Here is a 22115-nt window from a genome sequence, read left to right as displayed (position 1 = left end):
ACATAGGTAAATTAAAAACAAAACTAAACATAACAAAAAAATATATAAGAAAACGAAAAAATTAAATAAAAAATGAAAAGGAATAAACCATTATTAGTTGTGGATAGAGTGGGGGGAGAATAAAGCACCCGCCACTTTTATTGCTGTCAGTGCCCTCATTAGAGAGATACCCCCCCCCCCCCCCGAATTTGTCCTGTTTACCATTATCACTAGAAATGAAAGAAAATCCCACATTTTGGGTTGTCACCAGAACAGGAATGGGGGGGGAGGGGATCTTCCAAGGGGGACACTAGTTCTGGTGACAGCCTTGGATTGCCTTTCACTTCCTGTTTTGGCTTTGGGACAGGACATGAATAGAAATCTCTCACATGGGGACATAGATGGCAATAATGAAACTAATGGGGGGTTCTAAACCTCCGTTACATTTTCATATCCAAAATGAAAGAAAGAAGAAGCTTTGCCTCTACTTTAATGTCTGATGAAGAGGTTGGAGCTTCTATGAGGTGGCAGTGATTGGTTTACATCTACTGTAACCACTTGCTGACCAGTCACTGTCATTATACTGCAGCAGGTGGGCACGTTCCCGCGAGACGTTGTAGCTACACATTGGCTCCTTTAAGCGGGATAGCAAGCGTGCCGATGCTCGTGGCCGGTGGTCGCGATGATCGCCGGCCACGAGCGGCAGAACAGCGAAGTATGTGTATGTGTGTGTGTGTGTGTGTGTGTGTGTAAACACACAAATCCCTATTCTGTGAGAAGAGGGAGATCGTGAGTTCCTATTAGCTAAGAACCATGATACATCACTTCCTCTAGTCAGTCCCTTCCCCCTACAGTTAGAACACACAGTCAGGAACACAGTTAACCCCTTGATCGCCCCCCTAGTGTTAACCCCTCCCCTTCCAGTGACATTTATACAGTAATCAGTGCATTTTTATAGCACTAATGAATATATAAAATTGTCAATCGTCCCAAAAATGTGTCAAAAATGTCTGATGTGTCCGCCATAATAAAATAATTAAATGCAGATCGCCGCCATTACTAGTAAAAAAATAAAAAATAAAAATGCCATAAATCTAGCCCCTATTTTGTAGACGCTATAATTTGCGCAAACCAAATAATATACGCTTATTGTGATTTTTATTACCAAAAATATGTAGAAGAATATATATTGGCCTAAACTGAGAAAAAATAAGAGCTTTTTTAAAAAAAAATAAAAAATAAAATATTGGGGATATTTATTATAGCAAAGTACAAAATATTGCGTTTTTTTTTTAATTTTAATTGTTGCTCTTTTTTTTGTCTATAGTGCAAAAAATAAATACCGCAGAGGTAATCAAATACCACCAAAAGAAAACGATATTTGTGGGTGGGGGGGGGGGGGGGGCGTCAATTTTGTTTGGGTACAACGTCGCACAACCGTGCAATTGTCAGTTAAAGCGACGCCGTATCAAATCGCAAAGAATGGCCCGGTCATTGAGCCTGAAGTGGTTAAGCCACATGATCCCCGGTTGTTGGAGAACTAAAAGTCCCAGCAGTACCATAGACAGCCATGATGGGGTGTTCAGGTCCTGAGCAGAGAGGGGGCAGTCCGCCCTGACACACATCCTCACACAGATGACAGAACACACACCCGTCAGCTTTCCTCCATACATCTACTGTACACCCTTCACTGCTATGAGGAGCGGCTCTGCACATCACCCACCTGCACTCTGCACTGTCAGCCGCACACCGGCACCCCATCCGGATCCCTGTAACGGCTGGACAGTCCATACAGGAAGTACAGGGCGGCATGGCAACCATACACTTCCCGGGGAACCCAACTCCGCCCAAATCCGCCCACCTCTCCTCTCCGTCCCAATTAGCGGCCGGGGTTGCGAATAACCAATAGGAGAGCGCTGCTCATTGCCGTAGCCCGGCAGCATTTCAGATGAAAGGGGAGCGGTGATAGGACGAGAGCAGAGTAGAGTGAGAATGGCGGTTGGAAAGTTCTATGTATACATTGTAGTAAAGTGTTCTAGAAGTGAGCAGTTTGTATGGCTGTAGAGGGAATGGCGGTTGGGAAGGTTCTATGGGCGCAGTGTAGTAGATATGGAAGTGGGCTGTTCTGTTCTATGGCTGTAGAGGAATGGAAGAGGCAGTGTGTTTATGTGAAGGAATAGTGAGTGGCCTGTTCTTCTCTCCATTGTGCTTCGTACCTACAGAAGCTCATAGATGGATGTCAGAGGACCAGCTTAGACCCACACAGCTCACAATCCTGCTTGTATTTTCTAACCACCTCAATACCGGGCACTTTCGCCCCCTTCCTGCCCAGGCCATTTTTCAGCTTTCAGTGCTGTCACACTTTGAATGACAATTGCGCGGTCATGCTACACTGTAACCATGTGAAATTTTTATCATTTTCTTCACACAAATAGAGCTTTCTTTTGGTGGTATTTAACCACTTGCTTACTGGGCACTTAAACCCCCCTCAGTCCCAGACCAATTTTCAGCTTTCAGCGCTGATGCACTTTGAGTGACAATTGCGCGGGCATACAACACTGTACCCAAATGACATTTTTATCATTTTTTTCCCACAAATAGAGCTTTCTTTTGGTGGTATTTAGTTACAGCTCGGAGTTTTATTTTTTGCTAAACAAACAAAAAAAGATGCAAAAAAAAAAAAAATCATGTTTTAATAGTTTGTTATAAAATTTTGCAAACGGGTCATTTTTCTCCTTCATTGAAGTGCGCTGATTAGGCGGCACTGATAGGCTGCATTGGTGGGCACTGATGGGCTGCATTGGTGGGCACTGATGGGCTGCATTGGTGGGCACTGATGGGCTGCACTGGTGGGCACTGATAGGCATAGTTAAGGCGGCACTAATAGGCACAGATAAGGCGGCACCGATGGGCACAGATAAGGCGGCACTGATGGGCAAAGATGGGCACAGATAAGATGGCACGGATGGGTGGCACGGATAAGTGGCACGGATGGGTGGCACGGATGGGCACTGATAGGTACCACAGATAGATGGGACTAATGGGCACTGATAGGTGGCACTGATAGGTGGCTCTGATAGGTGGCACTGCTGGGCACTGATGGGCGGCACTGCTGGGCACTGATGGGCGGCACTGCTGGGCACTGATGGGCGGCACTGGGGTGCAGCACCTTTGAGGCAGATTGGGTGGCACTGTGGGGTGGCACTGTGGGCACTATGGGCACTGACGGGGGGCACTTACTTTTTCTTTTATTTTACTTCAGGATGGCACTGCGGGAGGCAGGTGGGCACAGGCAGGTGGCAGGTGGTCCCTTGTATTGATGGCCGTGATCGGGACTGATGTCCCGATCACGGCCGCCGGTGATCGGCTTTTTTTTTCTCTCCTCGCGCTGTCAGCGCGAGGAGGAATAATAGCCGATTACCGGCTCCGTTCTATCACATGATCAGCTGTCATTGGCTGACAGCTGATCACGTGATAAGGGGTCGGGATCGACCCCTTACACGGATCGGTGATCAGGCGAGTCTCACGGACTCGCCGATCACAGAGCGCGCCGCGCGCGCCCCTCAGGGGGCGCGCAGGCCGCTCGTAAGCAGGACGACGTCAATAGACGTAGTCCTGAAAATGTAGGTCCGCGCTAATGCCGTCATTTGGCAATAGCGCGGATCTGAAGTGGTTAATCATTCCTGGAATTTTTATTTTTTTCAAAAAAAGACCAGTTTTTCTTAGTTTCTGTCAGTAAATTTTGTAAATAAGTAATTTTTCTACTTCACGGATGGGCACTTATGAGGCGGCACGAATATGCGGCACTTATAGGCACTGATAGGTGGCACTGGTGGGCACAGATAGGTGACATTGATGGGTGCCGTTGATGCACTTGTGGCCACTGATTGCTGGCACTCATGGGCACAGATTGGTGCCAATTGTGGGCACTGATTGTTGGCAGTGGCATTTAATTGTAATTAGGGTACTGATGATGAGTGTCCTGATTACATGCCTAGATGTCCTCTGTGAGGAGATGCAGCTGATCGGCTCTCCTCTCCTCACACTCTGTCAGTGTGAGGCGAGGAGCGCCGATTACCTGCATCTCCGTGTTTACGTGTGACCACCTGTGAGTGGACACAGCCGATCACATGGTTAAAGAGCCGCGGCTATTTACACAGATTAGGGTCATGCCGTGTCCTAGCAACACAACGCGGCTGCGCTGCATGTGAGAGCAGTCGTTCTGGAGGGCCGTCCTATGACGTCCACCCAGAACAAGAACCGCAGTCATTTGACGGTGGGCAGGAAGGGGTTAAAGTTGGTTTTAAAGCATTTCATCATTGTACATGGGGCAGCCCATTCACTTGTATAGTCTAATCTACATAAGACAGACACCCCAATGAAGCTCCACAACTTTTTTTTTTTTTTTGGAGTAAAACGTGGTGCATTTTTTCACAGAACGACAAAATATGTACCTGCTACCTGCTCTTGGAGTGCCCTTAAAGTGGAACTTTACTCATAGATTGGTAAAAAAAATAGTGTTCTTTAGCAAGGAACATACATTCCAAAATTACTGTGTGCTGTAAATTGCCTCCTGTTCCTTCTTGCTGGAGGCTGCCATTTTGCTGAAGCCCAGAGGCTCAGAGCAGCAGTAAATCTTAAAGGGGAACTATATTGAGTAATTTAACGGTTTCAGAAAAGGTTACATTTCTGGAATTCCAGGAATGCTAACTGTCACATTTGTTTGTGTCCTCGACCAAACTGTCATACCATCAAATGACTGGTGTCATACAGTATCTCACAAAAGTGAGTACACCCCTCACATTTTTGTAAATATTGTAAATATTTTATTCTATCTTTTCATGTGACAACACTTTGCTACAATGTAAAGTAGTGAGTGTACAGCTTGTATAACAGTGTAAATTTGCTGCCCCCTCAAAATAACTCAACATACAGCCATTCATGTCTAAACCACTGGCAACAAAAGTGAGTACACCCCTAAGTAAAAATGTCCAGAAAAGGGTCCAAGGTGTCAATATTTTGTGTGGCCACCATTATTTTCCAGCACTGCCTTAACCCTCTTGGGCATGGAGTTCACCAGAGCTTCACAGGTTGTCACTGGAGTCCTCTTCCACTCCTCCATGACAACATCACAGAGCTGGTGGATGTTAGAGACCTTGCACTCCTCCACCTTCTGTTTGAGGATGCCCCACAGATGCTCAATAGAGTGTCCATCTGGAGAAATGCTTGGCCAGTCCATCACCTTTAGACCCCTTTCACACCAGGGCGTTTTGCAGGCGCTATAGCGTTAGAAATAGCGCCTGCAATCCGCCCTAAAGAAGCTGCACCATTGTCTGTAGTGTGAAAGCCCCGAGGGCTTTCACACTACAGCGGTACACTGGCAGGACGTCAGAAAAAAGTCCTGCCAGCAGCTTCTTTGGAGCGGTGTGTTTACTGCTCCTCCACCGCTGCTCCCCATTGAAATCAATGGGGCAGCGCTGTAATACCGCCGGCAAAATGCCGCTATTGCGGTGTATTGCCGGCGGTTTTAACCCTTTTTTGCGGCCGCTAGCGAGGGGGTAAAAGCGCCCCGCTAGCGCCCGAAATGGTAAAAATAAACGCTAAAAATAGCGGCGTTTTACCGCCGATGCAATGGGCGGTGTGGTGTGAAAGGGGTCTTACCCTCACCTTCTTTAGCAAGGCAGTGGTGATCTTTTGAGTCATTATCATGTTGGAATAGTGCCCAGCGGCCCAGAGGGAGGCAATCATGATCTGCTTCAGCATGTCACAGTACATGTTGGCATTCATGGCTCCCTCAATGAACTGTATTTCCCCAGTGCCAGCAGCACTCATGCAACCCCAGACCATGACACTCCCACCACCATGCTTGACTGTAGGCAAGACACACTTGTCTTTGTACTCCTCACCTGGTTGCCACCACACATGTTTGACACGATCTGACCCAAATAAGTTTATCTTGGGCTCATCAGACCACAGGATCCTCGTCCTTATGCTGCATTTTTAACCACTTGCTTACTGGGCACTTAAACCCCCCTCCTGCCCAGACCAATTTTTAGCTTTCAGCGCTGATGCACTTTGAATGACAATTGCGCGGCCATACAACACCGTACCCAAATGAAATTTTTATAATTTATTCCCACAAATAGAGCTTTCTTTCGGTGGTATTTAATTACAGCTGGGAGTTTTATTTTTTGCTAAACAAACAAAAATGAATGCAAAATAAAAAAATTAATAAAAAATCATGTTTAATAGTTTGTTATAAAATTTTGCAAACAGGTAATTTTTCTCCTTCATTGAAATGCGCTGATGAGGCGGCACTGGTGGGCACTGATAGGCTGCACTGGTGGGCACTGAGAGGCACGGTTAAGGTGGCACTGATAGGCACAGATAAGGCGGTACTGATAGGCACAGATAAGGCAGCACTGATGGGCACAGATAAGGCGGCACTGATGGGCAAAGATGGGCACAGATAAGATGACACGGATGGGTGGCATGGATGGGTGGCACGGATGGGCACGATAGGTACCACTGATAGATGGGACTGATGGGCACTGATAGGTGGCACTGATGGGCGGCACTGATGGGCACTGGTAGATGACACTGATGGGCACGGATATGTGGCATATGAGGTGCAGCACTGTTGTTAAGGCAGATTGTGGGCACTGATAGGTGGCACTGTGGGCACTGATAGGTGGCACTATGGGCACTGATGGGTGGCACTATGGGCACTAAGGGGTGGTACTGATGGGTGGCACTTTTACTATATGTATGTTGCACTGGCAGGGGGCAGGTGGGCACTGATGACTTGGCCGTGATCGGGACTGAAGTCTCTCTCACGGCCGCCAGTGATCGGATTTTAGCCGATTACCGGCTCTGTTGTGATCACATGACATTGTCATTGGCTTCGATCCGTGGTCAGGCGAGTCTCATAGACTCGCTGATCACAGAGCGCGCCGCGCGCGCCTCTCCGGGGGCACGCTGGCCGCTCGTGCACGGGATTAGACGTCGTCCCGGCAAAGCAGGTCCGCGCTGTAGCCGTCATTCAGCTATAGCGTGGATCCCTAGTGGTTAAATAAAAAAAAATGATCTCGGAGTCTGATATTTACCAGATTCACCCTTTATTAGCATATACAGTATATATTTACTCTAATAGTATATACAATATATCTCTTCTGTAATAGTATATACAATATATGTATATACAATATTATGTATTGGGTGGCACAGTGGTGTAGTGGTTAGCACTCACACCTAGCAGTAAAAAGGGTCGCTGGTTCAAATCCCAACCACAACTCTACCTGCCTGGAGTTTGCATGTTCTCCCTGTGCCTGCGTGGGTTTCCTCCGGTTTCCTCCCACACTCCAAAGACATGCAGGTAGGTTAATTGGCTTCAGTCCAAATTGGCCCTAGTATATGAATGGGGACCTTGGATTGTGGGCTCCTTGAGATTTGAGTGTGCAATGTACAGGGATAGGGACAATTGTAGACACATACTCAGGTTGAACTGGATGGACTGGTGTCTTTATTCAACCTTACTAACTATGTAACTATGTAACTATATATCTCTTTTAATAGTATATACAGTAGATCTCCTCTAATAGTATATACAGTATATTTCCTCTAATAGTATACACATTATATATCTCCTCTAATAGTATATACAGTATATCTCTTCTGTCTGTTATTCTCAGAGTGAATTAGATATTTTGCTCTCTAACCATGTATTTGGTTATTTATGTTTACCACTGCATAGAGATATTTGAGAAAAATTGCCTTTTTTTAAAACTTTACATATTAACTAAATTATACACCACACTTTTTTTTAAGGTTATTAACCGATTAATCAAAACAATAATCGGCCAACTAATCAATTAATAAAATAATCGTTAGTTTCATGATCACTAAAAATGGCACATATACAAATATAAAGCAATGGAATGTTTAAACAATTTTGGATGTTGTCAACATATTTACAACGCATATGAAGTCCTCTTTGCATCAAACGCATTTCGGAGTGTGATCTTTCTCCTTCTTCAGAGGTGTGTGAAGAGGAAAATGTATCTATAACATAGTTAAGGAACAGTACATTTCTACTAGTACAGAATCTATAATCAAGTAAGCAAGTTGTATAAAAGGTTTGCCCTGTACACTTACATGATAGCACTTGATAGCATAAAGAGTTTCAACATTCCATCATGTAACATTTAAAAACAAGGGAAGGCATATGGCAGTGGGCTGGGTCTGTAGATTTGCCAATATACAGCATCTGGGCATCAAGACCAGTCTTTGAATGGACTAAAGTGTTAGGAAAAGTCACCAAAGAGAGGGGTGGGTACATTCCTCTCGCAGCAGGAGATTGGCCAGCGGGATATACTGAGGCCCAAGACAAAAACCTTGTAATGAAGGACAGTTTAAATGGTAACTCCAAATGCAGGCAGGGGTTTAGTGATATAAGTATTCCTTTTTATGTATAAGCAATTATATATTTTCCTCAATCCAATACATGTGAATATACCTGAATGTGACCGGTGTATACAGCCAGAGCAGAGGAAGCCACAGAGAATGGGGGAGGCGACAGCAACTGCAGAGTATATAGCAGTAATTTATACATTGGAAATATCAGAAAGATAATCCAATGTTCAAACAGTGTGTGTAGTCAATTTGAATGGTGTATATATGACACTGTATGAAATTGGCTTATATTCAAATATAATGTTGTTAGATGGATAGAATATATATATATATATTATAAAATATAAGTACTAATTAGAATTAATTTAAAGATAGCCAAAGGTATTACATCAGTTTATAATGAATCTATCTATCTAACTCTCTCTCTCTATCTAACTCTCTCTCTCTCTCTCTCTCTCTCTCTCTCTCTCTCTCTCTCTCTCTCTCTCTCTCTCTATATATATATATATAGATCTATAGCTATATATGCTGTCACTGTAAAATTGGTAGTTTGGGGGACACAGGGTGGGCACATTTGCTTGGTGCAAGACTGCAGAGCATAGATGTGGACTGGAGAAGACTGCTTTCACAGCTTTCTCCAGGTTTTGGTATTCTGTCCTGGGGCTCTGTAGGTTGGAGCTTCCACAGTCTTGGGTGGGATGGGATCTCCAACCCTGTGTCCAGACTTTGTATATTACCAGCAGGGTGTGTGAAGAGAGGTCTAGCGGGGACAAACTGTGTGTCAGAAACCATGAATGAGAACGAAACAGAAGTACAATTAAATCACACTTGTTTATTAATAAAAATAAAAAGGTAAATAGAAAAAGTGTAGTCAAAGCATGGCCAGAGTCCAGTAACCGAATAGAGTAGTCAGCCAGGCCAGAGTTCAATAACCAGATCGGGTAATCAGCCAGGCCAGAAGTCAGGGATCCAAGTAAGAGCAACAGCAAGCAGGATAAGTACCAGAAGGGATGTCAGCAAGCCAGTCTTTAAACAGAACCGCAGGAGATGGTTTCTTGTGACCAAGGCGAAGGCAGAGGTGAAATGAGATGAACAGCTTTAAGTAGGAAGGTCAGACAAGCATGATCAGGAACAGCTGATAACTGTGGAGAGAAATGAGAGCTGGCAATTAGCCGACAGCTGAGCAACCAGCCCAGAGAAGGAAGGGCTAAGCCTGCCCTGACAGTACCCCCTCCTCAATCACCCCTCTCCCTCGGAGGGCCCCCGGGCTTGAGGGGAAAACGTCTATGGAACTCACGGAGAAGAACAGGGGCATGTACGTCTGAGGATGAAACCCAGGAGCATTCCTCCGGACCGTACCCCTTCCAATGCACCAGGTACTGTATGCGCCCACGGAACCCATCGGAGTCAACAATGGATTGTACCTCATACTCCTCATGGTTCTCAACCTGAATAGGGTGAGGGCGTGGCACAGAGGTGGTAAATCGGTTACATACCAATGGTTTCAATAAGGAGACATGAAACACATTTGTGATGTGCATACTAGGAGGAAGGTCCAACGCGTAAGCCACTGGGTTAATCCTGCGAAGGATACGGAAAGGCCCAATAAACTGAGGTGCAAACTTCAGTGAGGGAACACAAAGCCAGAGGTTGCGAGATGACAGCCAGACCCCGTCCCCAACCTGGTAGGAAGGCGCAGGCAGGCATCTGCGGTCAGCAAGGAGTCTGTACCTATCATTAGCATGACGCAAAGCCTCCTGGACTTGTACCCAAGTGGAACGAAGACCACAGAGATGCTCCTCTAATGCAGGAATACTCTGCGGAACAAACGAGTCAGGCAACATGGAAGGTTGGAAACCATAATTCGCCATAAATGGAGACAATCGGGAGGCAGAATTCAAGGCACTGTTGTGAGCAAACTCTGCCCATGGTAATAGGTCTGACCAGTTCTTATGGGGGTCAGAAATATAGCAAGGTAGGAATTGCTCCAAGGACTGATTGGCTTGCTCTGCAGCCCCATTAGATTGCGGGTGATACGCAGAAGAGAACGCAAGCTGGATTCCCAACTGTGCACAAAAGGCTCGCCAGAACCAGGAGACTAACTGACTGCCCCTGTCCGAGACAATCACCTTGGGTAGCCCATGTAAGCGAAAGATCTCCCGAGCAAAAATGGAAGCCAGTTCCTTAGAGGTAGGCAACTTCTTAAGTGGAATACAATGACACATCTTTGAGAATTGGTCAACCACCATAAGGATAACAGTGTTGCCTTGGGAGTTGGGCAACTCCACAATGAAATCCATTGACAGGTGAGTCCAGGGCCTCTCTCCATTGGGTATGGGTTGTATGAGGCCCACTGGAAGAGCACACACTGGACAGGCAGCTACGAAGGCAGTAACATCAGCCCATAGACTAGGCCACCAGAATTGTTGGGAAATGGCTCAAATGAGTTGATTCTTCCCAGGATGGCCAGCTGCCTTGGGAGAATGGTAAGTCTGGAGCACAGCACTACGGAGACTCTCTGGGACAAAGCATCGGTCACAAGGTTTCTCAGGGGGAGCATGGACCATAGCAGCAAGAATTTTGGCACCCAAAGGAGAAGTAAGACTGGTGCAAACTGTAGCCAAGATACAATCAGGAGGAATCATAGGAACCTCCAACTTGGAAGTGGAGGAAAATTGTTGTGACAAGGCATCAGCCCTTACATTCTTAGTACTGGGTAAGAATGAGACAATGTAATTAAAGCTTGACAAGAAAAGAGCCCATCGCGCCCTTCTGGGAGAGAGTCGCTTAGCCTCAGACAAGAATGTAAGATTCTTATGGTCAGTAAGAATAAGAACAGGCACAGTGGTACCTTCAAGGAGATGTCTCCATTCTTTCAGGGCTAAAATGATCGCCAACAGCTCTCTGTCACCAATCTCATAATTGCACTCAGCAGGTGACAATTTCTTGGAAAAGTAGCCACACAGATGCATAGCGCTCTCAGAGTTAGGACATTGAGACAGAAGGACTCCAACTCCAGTCTCAGAAGCATCAACTTCTAGGATAAAAGGCAACGTAGGATCAGGATGTGCCAACACAGGAGCAGAAACAAAGGCAGCCTTGAGAGTCTCAAAGGCCATAATGGACTCCGGAGACCAACTCTGTGGGTTACCGTCCTTCCTGGTCATATCAGTCAGGGGCTTGACCAGAGACGAGACGTTACGAATAAACTTCCGATAGTAGTTGGCAAAACCCAGGAAACTCTGCAGAGGACGCAAACCCACAGGTCGAGACCACTATAGGACTGCCGAAAGTTTCTCTGGGTCCATCGAAAAACCAGCAGTGGAAATGACATAGCCCAGGATTGTAACCTGTTCACGATGGAACTCACACTTCTCCGGTTTACAATAGAGATTGTCCTTTCTTAGTTTCTGAAGCACACGACAGACATCTGTGTAGTGGCTCTCCAGGGACATTGTTAATAAATTCCTGGAAAACTGCTAAGGCCAAAAGGCATTACCAGGTATTCATAATGGCCTGTTCTGGTATTAAACGCAGTTTTCCACTCATCGCCCTCCTTAATGCGCACGAGATTGTATGCCCCTCTCAAGTCAAGCTTCGTGAAAAACCGTTGCTCCCTTGAGGCAGTCACATAACTCTGTAATCAATGGAATCGGGTAGGCATTCTTAATCGTGACATGACTGAGACAAGGTCTCAGTTCACCGCTCTTCTTCTTCACAAAGAAGAAACCAGCACCAGCCGGAGACAAGGATTTGCGGATGAAACCTCGAGAAAGTGCGCCAGCAACATACTCCTCCATGGCCTTATCCTCCAAGACCGACAAAGGGTAAACCCGGCCATGAGGAGGTATTGCACCAGGTTGAAGGTCAATTGCGCAATCATAAGACCGGTGTGGAGGCGAACTACCAGCTTGACCTTTATCAAAGACCTCGCTAAAATCGTGGTACTCCTCTGGCAGGGAGGGGAGTGAAGAGGTGCACAGGACCTTGGATACCTTCAGGAAGCATGTCTCACTGCATTGTGGTGACCAGGAGTGAACCTCAACACGGAGCCAATCAAAAGAGGGGTTGTGCCTCTGTAACCAAGGATAACCAATAACCAGTGGAAACCTGGGTGAGGAAATAACTTGGAATTTAATTATCTCATGGTGAAGAGCCCCTATGGCCATGGACAATGGAACCGTCTCATGAGTCACATGGGCAGGCTGTAAAGGTCTCTCGTCAAGAGATTCAATGGCAAGTGGAGTGTCACACAGCTGCAGCAGAATCGAGTGCTGTGAAACAAATGCAGCATCAATGAACAGGCCTGCAGCCCCAGAGTCGATTAGAGCCTGTATCTCGATGGACGACTCAGCCCAAGAAAGGGTGACCAAAACCAGGGGCTTATCCTTCTGGATAACTGGGGACAAAACAATGCCACCTAAGGTCTGTCCATGACAGGACCTCAAGGTTCGGGCGTTCCCTGGACGGGTAGGACAAGACTTCAAAAAGTGGCCTGCCTGGCCACAATAAAGGCACAATCTCTCCCTCCTCCTAAAGGCTGTCTCATCCGCAGAGAGATGTGTGAAGCCCAGGTGCATGGGTTCATCTTCACTGACCGACTCAGTACCAGGAGGCATGGGAGGCATGGGTGGGACTACAAAGCTCGGAAGCAAAAGTACAGGAGGCTTCCGCAAGTGCTCCTTAAAAGAGAATGTCCAATGTGTGTTGTGTGAAAACGTGCAAAAATAAAACGGGCTTAGAAAGCATTAGGGGGGAATGAGACCTAAGGGTTCTTTCACAACTACAAATCAAATAGTAATATGCACTGATTTGTTCTGAATACTTATTCCAATGACTCAGAGCAACAGTAAGTCAATTGGCTTTTTCAGAAGCAGGTCAGCAATTGCAACCTACATATTTCTTCATTGTATGTCAGAGTAAGAAGCTTTCTTCCTCTCCACAGCCACACCAGAACTCACAGACCGGGCAAGGAGGGCATTAATCAGAGAGTCAGCACAGAGACCTAAGATAACCCTGGAGAAGATGCAGAGTTCCACAACAGAGACTGAAGTATCTGTACAGAGGAGGACAATAAGCCGTATGCTCCATAGAGTTGAGCTTTATGGCAGAGTGGCCAGAAGAAAACCATTACTTTCAGCAAAAAACAAAATGGCACATTTTGAGTTTGCGAAAAGGCATGTGGGAGACTCCAAAAATGTATGGAGGAAGGTGCTCTGGTCTGATGAAACTAAAATTTAACTTTTTGGCCATCAAAGAAAATGCTATGTCTGGCGCAAACCCAACACATCACATCACCAAAAGAACACCATCCCCACAGTGAAACATGGTGGTGGCAACATCATGCTGTGGGGATGTTTTTCAGCAGTCGGGACTGGGAAACTGATCAGAATTGAGGGAAAAATGGATGGTGCTAAATATAGGGATATTCTTGAGCAAAACCTGTACCACTCTGTGTGTGATTTGAGGCTAGGACAATGACCCCAAACACACTGCTAAAGCAACACTTGAGTGGTTTAAGGGGAAACTTGTAAATGTGTTGGAATGGCCTAGTCAAAGTCCAGACCTCAATCCAATAGGAAATCTGTGGTCAGACTTAAAGATTGCTGTTCACAAGAGCAAACCAGCCAACTTGAAGGAGCTTGAGCAGCGTTGTATGGAGGAATGGGTAGAAATTCCAGTGATAAGATGTGGCAAGCTCATAGAGACTTATCCAAAGCGACTTGGAGCTGTGATAGCCGCAAAAGGTGGCTCTACAAAGTTTTGACTTTAGGGGGGTGAATAGTTATGCACATTTACTTTTTCTGTTATTTTGTCCTATTTGTTGTTTGCTTCACAATAAAGAAAAAAATATATATCTTCAAAGTTGTAGGCATGTTCTGTAAATTAAATGATGCAAATCCTCAAACAATCCATGTTAATTCCAGGTTGTGAGGCAACAAAACCCGAAAAATGCCAAGGGGGTGAATACTTTTGCAAGGCACAGTACTTTAAAGATCAAACAATGTTTTACTAATTGCTTCTTATTCCTAAATTTAAAAGAAGCTAAAGAACCAAAGTGAGAATATTCTTTGCTGAGCTGTAACAAGCATAAATGCTAACTACCATGTCTGTTGTTTTTTAGCGAGAATCTTATGCATCACCATTTTAACATCCAAGGAGACTGCTACAACAGATACAGTGATTTAGATTTCATTAATTAAAAAGAAGATTTTATAGGTTAAGTCATTTGTCATGAGTAAATGAGAAACTATAGTTGCCTTTTAATTTAATGGTTGTCCTTTTTTTTTTTTTTTTTTTTTTTTGTAGTTTTAGAATCAGTTCTAAATGGAAAAAAAAAAAGAAAAATAGAAAAAAGCAACAAAATGTTTTTTATTTTAATGCCTAGAATGCATTAAGGAAGAAAACATTATGAAGTTCAACTACTTTAACCAGTTTTAATCTGCTATAGGCCAGACGGGACTATGCTCCTTCTGGGTGGACATCATATAATGTCCTCCCAGTCACACCGCTTGCGGGGATCGGTTGTGAGCCGTGTCCCTTGGACACAGCACATCACTGATTAGGGTAAAGTGCCAATGGCATTAGCTCTTTACCATGTGATCAACTGTCACCAAAAACAGCTGATCTGATGTAAACAAATGATGGCTATCGGCATTTCCTTTCTTCAATGCTGTCACTGTGAGGAAAGGAAAGCTGATAACCGGCATTCTTGTGACAGCAGATATTTACACTGATAATCAGGGAATTAATCATCAGTGCCCTGATGATCAGGGCAGCCTCATCAGTGTCTATCAGTGCAGCATGTTAGTGCCCATAAGTGCCTCTTCATCAATGCCACCATATCAGTACAGCTTCATCAGTGCCTCTTCATGAGTGGCTATCAGTGTAGCCTCATCAGTGCACTTCAGTGAAGAAGAAAAATTTCTTGCAAAATTTTATAACAGAAACAAAGAAAAAGGGTTGGTTTTTTTCAAAACGTTCAGAAGCTTTTCATTTGTTTAGCAGGCAATAAAAAACCCAATGGTGTTTAAATACCACCAAAAGAAAGTTCTATCTGTGTCAAAAAAATCATAAAAATGTAATTTGGGTACAGTATTGCATGACTGTGCAATTATCATTCAAAGTGTGACAGCACTAAAGCTGAAAACTGACCTGGGCAGGAAGCAGGTGAAAGTGCCTGGTAGGCAAGTGGTTAAAGGGGAAGTAGGGCCAAAGCTCTTTTGGCCCTACTTCTCCTGGGGATCACAAGAGTGCACTTTGTTAATCAATTTTTTAACTCGTCTTCAGCCGATAGCTGGTTAAAGCCCACTGATGTCACCCAGCTGGTCTATACTCTGAAGAGACCAAGTTTAATGTCGGGATCCTCTGAGATGCCTGGCTGGCTGCTGCCTCATCCTCTCAGTGAACCGGTAATGCCCTGTACACACAAATACATATCACATCGGAATAAACGCTGAGCCCAAGTTCACACTATAATCCACTGTAGAATGCACAGGAGTGCTGTGCGTCCCTGTTCCCCGTTTCAGGGATGAATCAGGGCCGATTCTATGCCTGAATTCGGCCCTGAAACGGAGCCAAAGACGCACGCGTTTTTTCTGCAGTGCGATCCGCAGCCGTCCCGGAGATATGTGAACCGGCTCCATAGGGAGCCAGTCACATTCTCCTACTATGCAAATTAGATGCGGGGAAACACACATCTAATTTGCATAGGTGTGAATGGGGGCTGAAGTTTTTTCCAAAGCAGTTCAGATGGAATTCTGCTGAAACTGTCTTGTGTACACACGATCATACCAAAGTCCGATCTTCAAGAACGCAGTGACGTACAGCACGTACAATGGGACTAGAAAAAGGAAGTTCAAGACCCAGTGCGCCACCCTTTGGGCTCCTTCTGCTAATCTGGTGTTAGTAGAAGTTTGGTCAGAGACGATTCACGCTTTTCAGACTACTGCTTTTTCAGATCGTTTTACTGCTGTTCAGTTTGTGCTTTTCTATCTGGTTTTCAGTGTGTGCAGTCAGTTCGTATCTGTTTTTTCAGTGCGTTCTTGTCCGCTCATTGCTGATTTTCAGCTCGCTCTTCATAGGCCTTGCTGTTCTTCAGTGCATTCGGATAAGTTCGTTCTGACCAGCCAACCGTTTTGAAACCATGGTTCGGTTATGTACTCGCCGTACAGTTCATGCTGTGTGGGGGCTTGGTGTTGGGGTTTATACTTTGACCCAAGTTCAGTCCATGAACTGGGCGAGGAGTTCATGGACCAGGAATTGCTTCCTCCAGCGTGACCAATTCTCACACATGCCTTTGCTTCGTGAGATCCAGGAGAATAATCCTGATTATTTCAGGAGTTTTCTCAGGATGACAGACCCTGTTTTTCACTGTCTGTTGGCTTTGCTCACCCCTTATATCAGCAGGCAGGATACCTGCATGCGGCAAGCCATCACCCCCCAGCAGAGGCTAGTCAACACAATGTGGTACTTGGTGACTGGGAGAAGCCAGCAGGACCTCAAGTTCTCAACAGGCATCTCCCCCCCCAGGCTCTGGGGATCATTATTCCAGAGACCTGTTCTGCCATCATCCAGGTCCTGCAGAAGGACTATATTAAGGTACGTTTTCTCCTTTAACATCACATTATATGTATTTAATGTTTACTAATGTATTGTATTTATTTCATCATTCCCTAATTACCAAGATTGGAATATGCTGTGAATGTCCCCTTTATCCTCATGCATGCTGGAAGCTTTTAATGCTCCTTTTTTGGCCTACATGCATATTTGCCTTCACTAACCTCCCCAGCATGCTATCCTGGGCCCATATACACCTATAGCCTAGTCCCTTAACAATGTATATTGTCAGCTCCATTGTACTGCTTTCCCCGAAACACCTCCTAAAATTTGTCCAAATGTTATTCGTGTCCTTAAATTAATTTATAACCCCCCCCCCCCCCCCCAAATGTGTACAAATGTTATGTGTGTCCTTAAATGTAGGCAGAGTGCTGTAGGCTTTTTTTTTTTTGGCTGCCAAAGTCACCTCAAACCCTTCCCCCCCATACAATTTTATCAATGGGCCATCAGAGGGGGTGAGGAATCTGATAAGTGGGCCTTATATTTTTGTCTTTAAATACTCCTTAAAATAAATGCTATATTGATGTTGTGCAAGAATGTTTTTTGTGTAATCCGCTCGCAATGTTATGTGCAAAAGTACTTTTTTTCCGTTTGACTCCAGTCTCCCATTTTGCTGACCGTTGGGACTTTCCCAACTGTGGAGGGGCTAAAGATGGGAAGCATGACCACATTGTGCCACTACCCCATTCGGGGGTCTGACTATTATAACTATAAGGGGTGACTGACAGTCACTGGCTCTCTGCTCACTGAAGGTTGAAAACTGAGTGATCAGCAGTCTTTAAATTGCTCACTTTTGGGTGTTGAGGCAACAGGGTACTGATGCAGCACCCACCTAGATAAGTATTAGTGTTTTTTTAAATCCCAAACTTCTCTTCAAGACCTTGTTCACACCATGTGCAGAAATGTCAGTTTTTCTGCATGCATTCTGCAAGTGCACAAAAAAACAATTGTTCTCTATGTGCCCTGTTTGCACCTCAACACTGGTATCATGTACAGATCAAACCATTAAGGGCTAATTCACACTATATGCAGTGACAGACATTTTACCACACTTTGAAATGTCTGTCACATCAGAAACACATGTGAAGCAGATGCTTTCTATGTGTCCTATTCACATTGCAATGCAGCCTAGTACTGCACTGCAGCATGCTGACGTAAATTGCAGACATGCTGCATTTGATTGCAACACACCATGAATTGCACTGCAATTTAAGGCAGCACAGCACGTCACAGTGCCCTACATTGCAGTGAATGAAGGGTATGTTTTGCACACTTATCATAAAGTTAATTCAAAACAAAAAAAGGAGCCATGTGATGAGCTGAATCGAGCACCACACTGCCCCCTACTGCAGCTGGCAACACAGAAAAATAGCAGATTCCTTTGCTGTAAAGAAGAGGAGGGTTTAGCTCCACTTTAAATGTGGTGGCTGCAATAATTTTTTAATTTTTTTTTTGTTAGTAGATTTAGATGGACTTGACTAACAAATTAAAGATAACATTTTTTAAGCAGTTCCAGGAATTTTTTTTTCCCCTTTTTGTAATAGTACTAGTTTTCCACAGTCATCTTGCAAAACCGCAGCCTACTGGTTCTTGCCTTCAACTGCACTATACCTAGGACAGCCACTCCGATTGAAAAGCTAAATGGCTTTGGGCCTGGCCAGAAGTCACATGGGGGCACGCAACAAACTTGAGGTGTGACAAGGTTTCACATGCTCCTATCCTTGGGTACATTGACACATTGAGCAGTGGCTCAGTTATGTGCTATTTGTTAGAAGTGAGCATGGTGCTATAGGACTTTGATATGTTTGACATGTAAACAGTGACTAGTTTTTGACAGTTCATGTACCCTTAGTGCCTGGAATGTTTGGCGTATTAAGAATTATTTCCATGTGTGATTATCATAGATAGTGGAGTTGTTTAACCCTTTAAAATGATTTATACATGTGTAGTAGATTGCTGTTTATCTGCTCAGACTGGAGCAGAGGCTTCTATTCTTTGGTATGTTCACTTAGTAACCACTTGACCTCCGGAAAATTTTACCCCCTTCATAACTAGGGCATTTTTTGGTATTCTCTACTGTGCTATTTTGCGGTCATGCAACACTGTACACAAATTAAATGTATGTCATTTTTTTTCACACAAATAGAGCTTTCTTTTGGTGGTATTTGATCGCCTCTGTTTTTTTTAATTTTTTATTATATAAATGGAAAGTAATTATCATCTATGGACAACCTATGGGTTAACTGCGTGCCTAACAATGTGTAATGTGTGTAAAATGTGCTGCTTTTATTAAATCTTTTGTTAACCCCCCAAAAAACAACACAGATTCTGCTCCTTTAAATCATGTTACACAGCACAGTGCCTGTGCTGTGTAATTTGGGGCCCTGTAACACCTGTAATACCTGGCTATACCCTCCCCTCTGCAAACAGACCACGATAATCAAGGCTGCTGAGTGCCTGATACCATGGTCTGTTTGCGTGCCTCCGTCATCCGCAGCCTGCTCTTCTGTGTCTGTCTCCTCTGTCCCCCCTCCTCCCCTCTTTGCATGTCACCTAGTGACACTGCAGCCCCATCCCCCTCCTTCTGCAGGAATAACCAATATATTTTTACATTATCTGTTCTGTATCTTAATACAGTGCCCCCCTTTCTCTGTGTTTCATTAAAAAATACCTCCTTCACCATCTGGCTGTGTCTCCCCTGTCCTCTCCTCCTCGCATCCCGCTAACGTCAGCGTAGAAACCTCAGCCCCACCCGCTGCTTCTGCAAAATATATTGCTTATTCCTGCAGCAGGAGGGGGATGGGGCGGCACTGTCACTAGGTGACACTCAAATGACTGAAAGTGGGTTAACAACTAGGGATGAGCTTCGTGTTCGAGTCGAACGCATGTTCGACTCGAACATCGGTCGTTCGTGCGTTCGCCGAATTCCGAACGTTTGGGCCGTTCGCGGCAAAATTCGTGTGGCCCACAATGCACTGCGATGGCGCAATGCATTGCTGTCTCATGATTGGCCAAGCATGCACTGTGACCCCGCATGCTTGGCCAATCGCAGCGCCAGCAGCGAGGAGAGCCATGGTTGGCCACAGGCATCCTGCCTGTGGCCAATCATAGCTCAGGCTGTGTAGTGCACGCCCCACACTATATAAGGCCGCCATTAAGGCAGCCTCGTGTAGTGTGTTGGCGTCTGAAGCAGTGGGTGTTCTGTGTACCTTCAACACAGTTACACACCAATCGTTTTTGGCTGATTTACTATCTTGCTCTTGTGTAGTGGTTACTGTCTGTGCCCTGACCGCAGTATACACCACTATATTCACCTCACCTATATAGCTAGTGATCTAGCTTTAATAATAGAGCTTGCAGTCAGTAGTGTTAGTGCGTGCTGTCTGCGTGCTCTGTACCCAGTACATACCACTATATACACCTACATAGCTGTTCTCTATTTGAGCCCGATTGTCATCTGCAGGAGTTATTGGAAGTTGTGTGTGCTTCCAGCACAGCACAGTATACATCTGTATATACCCCTTTAACTCTGCTGTTTTCTGGTTATTGTCTGCGTGCCCTGACCGCAGTATACACCGTGATATTCACCTCACCTATATAGCTAGTGGTCCATCTTTAACAATAGAGCTTGCAGTCAGTAGTGTCACTCAGGAGATAGTGCGTGCTGTGTGCGTGCTCTGTACCCAGTACATACCGCTATAATCCACCTACATAGCTGTTCTCTATTTGGGCCCGATTGTCATCTGCAGGAGTTATTGGAAGTTGTGTGTGCTTCCAGCACAGCACAGTATACATCTGTATATACCCCTTTAACTCTGCTGTTTTCTGGTTATTGTCTGTGTGCCCTGACCGCAGTATACACCGTGATATTCACCTCACCTATATAGCTAGTGGTCCATCTTTAACAATAGAGCTTGCAGTCAGTAGTGTCACTCAGGAGATAGTGCGTGCTGTGTGCGTGCTCTGTACCCAGTACATACCGCTATAATCCACCTACATAGCTGTTCTCTATTTGAGCCCGATTGTCATCTGCAGGAGTTATTGGAAGTTGTGTGTGCTTCCAGCACAGCACAGTATACATCTGTATATACCCCTTTAACTCTGCTGTTTTCTGGTTATTGTCTGCGTGCCCTGACCGCAGTATACACCGTGATATTCACCTCACCTATATAGCTAGTGGTCCATCTTTAACAATAGAGCTTGCAGTCAGTAGTGTCACTCAGGAGATAGTGCGTGCTGTGTGCGTGCTCTGTACCCAGTACATACCGCTATAATCCACCTACATAGCTGTTCTCTATTTGGGCCCGATTGTCATCTGCAGGAGTTATTGGAAGTTGTGTGTGCTTCCAGCACAGCACAGTATACATCTGTATATACCCCTTTAACTCTGCTGTTCTATAAAAAAGGCATCTGCAGGAGTTAGTGGGTGTTGTGTGCCTCCAGCACAATATAAACTACCCAACTACTGTTTTACCCAACTCCCTTCAGGCCATTACCATGTCTGGAAGGCCAGCAAGGAGAGGCAGACAGGCGCGAGCCGATAAAAGAGGGCAAGCAGGCTCTGTGTCTAGAGACAACAGTGCTGGTCGTGGACGCGGTGCATTGTCATCAGCACGTGGCCATGGGACATGCTTGTCCTTCTTTTCTGCAGCTGGACATGTTGAACCGCAACATGCCAACGACTTGGTAGAGTGGATGACCAAGCCCTCTTCATCCTCCTCATCCTCTCTCACCCAGTCTCAGGGTAGTAGAAAAGCAGCTGCCAACACATCGTCGTCCCTCCTCTCAATGTCATCATCAGTGACTCCTTCCCTAGACCCACCACGTCCTCCTGAGGAGTCTCCTGAACTCTTTGAGCACAGTGTTGGGTACATGCTCCAGGAGGATGCCCAGTGTTTGGTGGGCTCTGATGATGACACTCAGCTAGAGGAAGGCAGTAGCGTGAGCGCAGAGAGAGAGGATGCTCAAGAAGCACAGCAATCTGGCAGTCATGTTCCACAAGCTGCAGCATACTGCCAGGTTTGCTACAGCGATGAAGAGGGAGGGGATGATGAGGGCACTGACTCCACGTGGGTGCCTGGAAGGAGGGAGGAGGAGGAGGAGGA

General features: G+C 45.3%; 1 protein-coding gene across 5 annotated transcripts in view; it reads right to left on the bottom strand.

The window, feature by feature from the left end:
• Positions 1 to 1821, bottom strand: part of LRRCC1 (leucine rich repeat and coiled-coil centrosomal protein 1) — a 116022-nt gene extending 114201 nt beyond the window's left edge. For 3 of the 5 annotated variants that reach the window (XM_077492954.1, XM_077492955.1, XM_077492958.1), the window contains exon 1: positions 1703 to 1821. The gene's annotated coding sequence lies outside the window, so the exon portion shown is untranslated. The remainder of the gene's footprint in view (positions 1 to 1702) is intronic. The other 2 variants (XM_077492957.1, XM_077492956.1) reach the window with 1 other exon arrangement.
• Positions 1822 to 22115: the final 20294 nt, after the last annotated feature.

This window comes from Lithobates pipiens, unplaced genomic scaffold, assembly GCF_037356315.1.
Source record: "Lithobates pipiens isolate NorthernLeopardFrog02 unplaced genomic scaffold, aLitPip1_a1.2 Scaffold_19, whole genome shotgun sequence".
Taxonomy (NCBI): Eukaryota; Metazoa; Chordata; class Amphibia; order Anura; family Ranidae; genus Lithobates; species Lithobates pipiens.
This window is presented reverse-complemented; position numbering and strand designations above follow the sequence as displayed.